The sequence below is a fragment of the Sturnira hondurensis genome, unplaced genomic scaffold (assembly GCF_014824575.4).
Source record: "Sturnira hondurensis isolate 20B ecotype Veracruz unplaced genomic scaffold, ASM1482457v3 Scaffold0004770, whole genome shotgun sequence".
NCBI classification, from domain to species: domain Eukaryota; kingdom Metazoa; phylum Chordata; class Mammalia; order Chiroptera; family Phyllostomidae; genus Sturnira; species Sturnira hondurensis.
In genome coordinates this window covers 37528-44753 of record NW_028077401.1, presented here as the reverse complement: position 1 = coordinate 44753, position 7226 = coordinate 37528, and the positions used below count along the sequence as shown (strand labels likewise).

The window sequence follows — 7226 nt, the reverse complement described above, 5'->3', positions numbered from 1 at the left end:
TGCAAAGATGTCACATTGAGTCATGTTGGGATTTCCAAAGCCAGTGCATGAAGATGTGGAATTATAGAGACAGGCAGCACTCTGGGAATTTTTCCTGTGACAGCATCCATAGCCCTTCTTCCCACTAACCCCGGGGAGAAGCAATTAAATTACCCATGGGGGCATGCTGGTTGTTTTCATTGTTTTTTACATGTGTGGTTTTCTACTGTCTTTTGTTGTCTTCTTTTTAATCAATTTATAATTAATGTATAATTTAAATACTATAATATCCACAATTTCATGTATAGTTCTAAGAATTTTGTTCAATTGGTATTCAAGAAACCACTATCACTTACTCAAACAAATTCCTCTGATCTTCTTTGCTAAAACTTTTCTCCCATCCACTGCCACTCACAACCAATGAACAGTTTTGTCCAAATAATTTTGCATTTGTAAGAATGTGCTAACTGTAATCCTAGATTAAGTATTCTTTGAGTCTGTCTTTCTTTGAGCATTTGAGGTCTATTCACATTATTACCTATTTCATAGTGAAATAATTTTATTGCAGCACTATTCTTTTATCTAGATATTACAAACCATTTATCTTATTCCTCAGCTCCCACCATCTCTCCCACCTAAAGCAGGAGGAGAAAAATGGAGAAACACTTGTTAAATTCCCCATACAGAAGCACAGGCTCACTAAAACACTGAGACCCGATTGCAAGATCATATACTGTTTCCTCTCCTCAACACCACACACCGCATACTTGAAGACTATTTACAGGAGTTTCTTTGACCTGGTACACCATATCTACCTACTCCGAAAGAAAATTACAGGGCATATCGAAAAAGAAGAAACACAATTTGAAGAGACCTCGGAAGTCAACTTCATAAGGACATTAGAACGATTCAGACCCAGAGTTTAAAATAACTATGATTAATATGCTAAGCACTATAACTGATAAAGTAGACAGCATGCAAGGACAGATGGACAATATAACCAAAGAGGTAGAAGTCACATGAAAGAAATGCTAGCCTGGCACTACTAAACTTCAACACTTATTATAAAGCTACATAATCAAGACAATGTGCTTTTGGTGAAAGGATATGCCCATAGATCAGTGGAATAGAACAGAGCTCAAAAATAGAACTATATAAGAATGGTCAACTCAAGTTTGACAGAGGAGCAAAGGCAATAAATTAGCACCACTTCTTTTATACAAATGATGCCGGAACAACCGGATGTCCACATGCAAAAAAAAAAAATCCTCTAGACACAAACCTCACATCCTTCATAAAAGCTAACTTAAAATGTATCATAGACCTAAATGTAAATTATAAAACTATAAAACTCAGAGAAAAATCCTAGATGATCTTTGATATGGTGATGACTTTGTAGATATAACACCGAAGGCATGATGTATTAAAGAAATAATTAAGAAGTTACACTTCATTAATGTTAAAAAGTTCTCTGTGGAAAATCAGTGTCAAGTGAATGGTAAAACAAGCCACAAACTTGGAGAAAATATTTGCAAATGACACATCTGCTAATGGATTGTCATCTTAAATACACAAAGAACTCTTAAAACTTAACAATAAAAAACAAACAACTTGATATAAAACAGGCCCGAGACCTCAACAGATACCTCGACAAAGAAAATATACAGAAGACAAATAAGAACTTAAAAAGCTCACCCACATTATATTCCCCCTAATCAGGGAAATGCAAATTAAAACAACAATGAGATATCACTATATACCTATTAAATGTCCAAAATTCAAAACACTGGACATACCATACCCTGGTGAGGATGTGCAGTAAAAGGAATTTCCATTCATGATTGGTGGGAATGCAAAATGGAACCACCACTTTGGAAGACAGTAGGAGTTTTCTTTAAAAACTAGCCATACTCTTATCATACAATCCAGCAATCATCCTCCTCGGTATTTACCCTAATGAACTGAAAACTTACATCCATACAAAAACCTGAACATGAATGTTTACAGCACCTTTCTTCATCATCTCCCAAACTGGAGGCAACCAAGATGTTCTTCATTGTATCAATGGATAAGTGAACTGTGGTACAATTATTTAGTACTAAAAACAAATGATCTATCAAGCCATGAAAACACACACAGGAACTTTAAATGCTGATTATGAAAGAAACCAATCTTAAAAGCCTACATACTGTGTGATTCCAACTACATGACATTCTGGTCAAGGTAAAACTACAGAGATGGCAAAAAGGTCAGTCATTGCCAGGGGTTTGGGGAGCAAGTGGTGACCAGATGGAATATAGAAAATTTTAGGGCAGTGAAAAGACTCTGTATGATATTATAATGATAGATTCAATTCATTACACATTTATTCAAATCCACAGCATGTACAAAACCACCCTGAGGTAAGCTAAGAAATTTGTGTGATTGTTTTATCCTTTTGTAAACTGTAATGTGAACATGATTCTACAAAATGACTCAGTCAAGACAGAGAAGTGTATTCATTTAAGATATACTGTTTATGTGTTTCTCAATAAAACAAGCCGATAGAGTATATGCTTTTATTTAAAAGTACACGATTCTTTTCTCCTATTCAGAATCTTTTTTTATTTAATTCTTATTCAAGTACAGTTTTCTGTTTTATATTCCCAGAATCTTAGAGCAGTTATTCAATAAAAGAAATAGTTATGACTCAAAAAATTTATGTATAATATTTTCAATAAATTCTTAAGTTATTTTAATTAAAAATTAGCAACACTTGGTTTACCTCTGGCAAATTTCCTACTCCAATGTGAGTGCCCACGTGGTACACAAATATGTGCTTTGGTTCATCAGCTCATTTGTGCCCCTGTTTAACATGTATGTTTGCATTTGCATGTAATAGAGAAAATGTAAGTGGAACAAGTGAAAAAATCAAATATTAGTAATATTTGAGGAGCAGGTCCAAAAATTTCAAATGCTTTCCCTTAACCATCCCCATTCACATATTATATTTCTGAATATGTTTTCTATTTACTAGACAAAATCTTTTGAAAAGATGAGAATGCCATCACAGGAATTAAAGGCAATGGGGCTTAAAAGGTACATTATCGATGAGAAAAGTCTGAGAGACATTAAACAAAGTTATTGTGCATACTGCAAGGTCAAAATCCCAACCCTGTAGAAAAATGTACCTTCTCAACCACCTTCTTGAATGCACTCTTGACCTCCTTGTTCCTCAGGCTGTAGACCACTGGGTTCAGCATGGGGATGACCATAGAATAGAACACAGAAGCCGTCTTGTCTGTGTCCATGGAATGATTGGAGCTGGGCTGTAAGTACATAAAGACGACTGTTCCATAGAATATGGAAACTGTAGTGAGGTGAGATGCACAAGTAGACAAAGCCTTGCGGTGCCCCTGAGCTGACTGCATCTTCAAGATGGTGACCAATATGAATAGGTAGGAAATTAATATAACCAGAAGAGCAAAGAAGACATTAAAGCTTGCCAGAAAAACAAGAAACACTTCACTCATGTGTGTACCTGAGCAAGAGAGAGCCATGACAGCTGGAACATCACAGAAAAAGTGATGAACCATATTAGGCTTACAAAAGGCAAGGCTGAATATGTCCCCAACTGAAAAAGAAGCATTCAGAAATCCACACACATAGGAGCCTATGACCAGACCTGCACACACACAATTGACGTCATGGTGGTGGTGTAATGTAGGGGTTTACATACTGCTGCACAGCGGTCATAGGCCATGGATGCCAAGAGATAATTTTCCACAGTGGCAAAGGCTACTAAAAAGAACATCTGAGCAGCGCATTCATTGTAGGAGATGACCTTACTGCCTATAAGTAACCCAGCCATGACTTTAGGAGTGACAGCCGAGGAGTAAGCAAAGTCCACCAGAGACAGGTTACTGAGGAAATGGTACATGGGAGTGTGAAGACAAGAGTCCAAGAGAATCAACACGACCATCCCCAGGTTCCCAACCACACTGATGAGATAGATGACAGTGAACATGACAAAGAGGGGGACCTGCAGCTCTGGGGCATTGGTTAGTCCAAGGAGGATGAAGTGTGTTACTTCTGTCCTGTTCTCCATTAATGCTGTTTGGGAATCATAAGTTGTCCAGTAACAGTGAGAAGTAAAGGAAAACAGGGACCAGTATAAAGAAAATTGCAGTGAAATTAAAATGTATAAATACCATGTGCATTATTTCATTAATAATATGTACTGCAATATTATCTTGATCTAACATTAAGAGCTTTAGATATGAATGTGTGTATACAACAGGTAGTATTATAATTTTTATTTTACCATTAAAATTAAGAATGTGAGAGATTAAATGATATTCTACAGTTATACAACTGGCATGAAGAAGATTCAAGATGCAAGGGTGAAAACCAGTCTCAACCCAATCAAATTCTGTGTGCAGTTTGCTGCCCTGTTCTCAGTATATTTAAAGGTGCAGGCAATAATAAAAATGATAGCATGAGGGAAAGGTTGAACTACGATTGAATCTTGTTAATTCATTTAGTTTCCTCTGTAGTGTAACGGATGGTCACTTCACACTTATGCTTTTGAGCAACCTCCAGTAGGAGACAACTTAATAGTGCACAAGATGAGTTTACAACCCTATCCAATCACTTATTTTGCTTTTAATTCATCTTCTTCAGCGAAGCAGCAGGAAATTTCATAAGTATCATGAAACTCCTCACTAATGAAAGTGTTGACATTTATACTCCAGCATCAACTCACTACTTTTTGAAAGTTCAAAACATTTGTTTTTGTGCTGTAACAATTCATAGTAAATCGCTTCAGTGATAGTGTAGGTGGAAGTTAGCTTACCTGGCTCTTGAAGAGGAGGGACAGTCAATCCCTGACTAGTGAGTGTGTATTCAGAAATTTAGTCTTAAAATAATGCATAAATAAGGATACACGAGCTATATTTGAGGAATGACTGAAAGTTCACCAGTTCTCTGAGACAGACAAATGTAGAGAATAAAAAAACACTCTCAAGGACCCAGAACCCCAGGTTCAAGTTCCAAATCCACCATGAATTCTTGCTGTGACCTTGGAGGAGTCCCTTACCTCCTCCTTATCTGTAAAATAAACAAAAAATTACTCCTCCTATGTAATTTATGAAATTGTGTCGATAAAGAGCAATTAAGAGAAAGTATATAAACAACTGAGGAAATGTGTACACTTTTAAACTCTCTCAATATACAACTTCACCTTCAGGTGATTTTCTTGGCCATGGCAGCAGGTTTCCTTTCAGTAGACACAAAGGCTATGTTCAATGACGACTATCATCATTCAGATTAATGTATGGTGATCAAAGAATCCAGCATGTAGTTCATTCCCTCTAAAATAAAATCATGTGGAGTGTTGTTGGTATTTCAGAGGACAGTGGAAGGGAGCCAGGAGTAAATTATAGAGCTATGGAGCTCTCAGGGAATGTGCCCCATGAGATCATCCCAGCTCCTCATCCCATCTTCTTAGGGAAGAACTAATTAAACTGCTTATGGGAACCTTACTGCATAGTAAGTGTGCATCATGTTTTGGTATTACTTATTATTTTTCCTCTTTTAATTTTTTAAATGCATAACTTATAAACAGTAGGATCCACACATTTTGTGTGTGTGTGTGTATAGTTCTAAGAACTTGGTCAAATGTGTGTGGTTATTTAACTATTACCGGAATCAAGATAATAGCATATTTCCACCATGTATGCAAAAGCACAAGGTTCTTTGTGGTCAGCTCTTTCTCCTATCCAGTGCCCCTGGGTACCATTTGACTGTTTGTATGTGTAACTGCTTTTGCGAGAATGCGCTGTAATTCTAGCATGTGAGTGACCTGTAATCAGAAAATTATAAGGCACTGATGAAAGAAAATGAAGAAGATAGAAATAAGTGGGAGCACATACAGTGTTTATTGATAGAAAGAATTACATCATAAAAATGTCCTTCTACCCATACCTCAACATGATAAAGGCCATATATGAGAAACCTACAGCTAATATCATACTCAATGCACAAAAATTAAGCTTTCCCCTAAGAACAGAAACAAGACAAGGATGTCCACTTTCACCATTTCTACTCAACACAATATTGGAAGCTCTAGCCACAACAGACAAGAAAGAAAGATAAAAGCCATCCAAACTGGAAAGGAGAAAGTAAAACTGTTATTATTCACAGATGACATTATAGCATACACAGAAAACTCTTTAGACTCCGTCAAAAAGCTACTCAACTTAATAAGCGAGTTGAAAAAATAGTAGAATACAAAGTCAATATTCAGAAATTGAAGGCATTTTTTGTATATCAACAATGAAATATCAGGAAGAGAAATTAAGAAAAAAACATTTACTATAGCGAGAAGAAAAATAAAGTACTTGGGAATAAACTTAATCAGGGAGGTAAAAGACCTGTACTCAGAAAACTACACAACACTGAAGAAAGAAATTAAGGAAGGCACAAATAAATGGAAGCATATACCATGTTCATGAATTGGAAGAATTAACATCTTGAAAATGTCCATAATACTCAAAGCATAACACAATCCGTATTAAAATACCAATTACATATTTCACAGATATAGAAAAAATATTTTACAAATTTATATGAACCCATAAACTATCCTAAAGAGCTGCATCAATTTTGAGAAAGAATGACATCAAACTACATCACAAGCTGCTGTAATCAGAATAGTCTGGTACTAGCATAAGTACAGACAGACACAGATCAAATGAACAGAATAGAGAACACAGAAATAAACCCATGTCTCTGTGGTTAATTAATATTCCACAAAGGGGGCACTTGCATAAAGTGCAGTAAAAATAGCCTCTTCAACAAATGATGTTCGCAGACCAGGACAGACACATGCCAAAAAAAAAAAAAAGAAAGAAAGTAGACCACCAACTTATAGCATACACCAAAATAAAGTCAAGATGGGTAAAAGACTTCAATATAAGTCATGACACCATAAAAGTTCTAGAGAAAAATATAGGCAGGACAATTTCACGTATCTCATGCAGCAACATTTTCACCAATGTGTCCCCTAGGGCAAGGGATATAAAGGAAAGAATAAACAAATGGGACTTCATCAAAATAAAAAGCTTCTTCACAGCTAAAGAAAATATCAACAAAATGAAAAGGGAACTAATCATATGGGAAAGTGGATTTCCCAATAGTACCTCAGACAGGGAATTGATCTCCAAAATATATAAAGAACTCACATGACTCTACACCAAGAAGACAAA

General features: G+C 36.0%; 1 pseudogene; it reads right to left on the bottom strand.

Annotated features, from left to right (window-relative positions):
- Positions 1-3119: 3119 nt before the first annotated feature.
- LOC118986985 (olfactory receptor 5B2-like) lies at positions 3120-4066 on the bottom strand (annotated as a pseudogene).
- Between the last annotated feature and the right edge of the window lie 3160 nt (positions 4067-7226).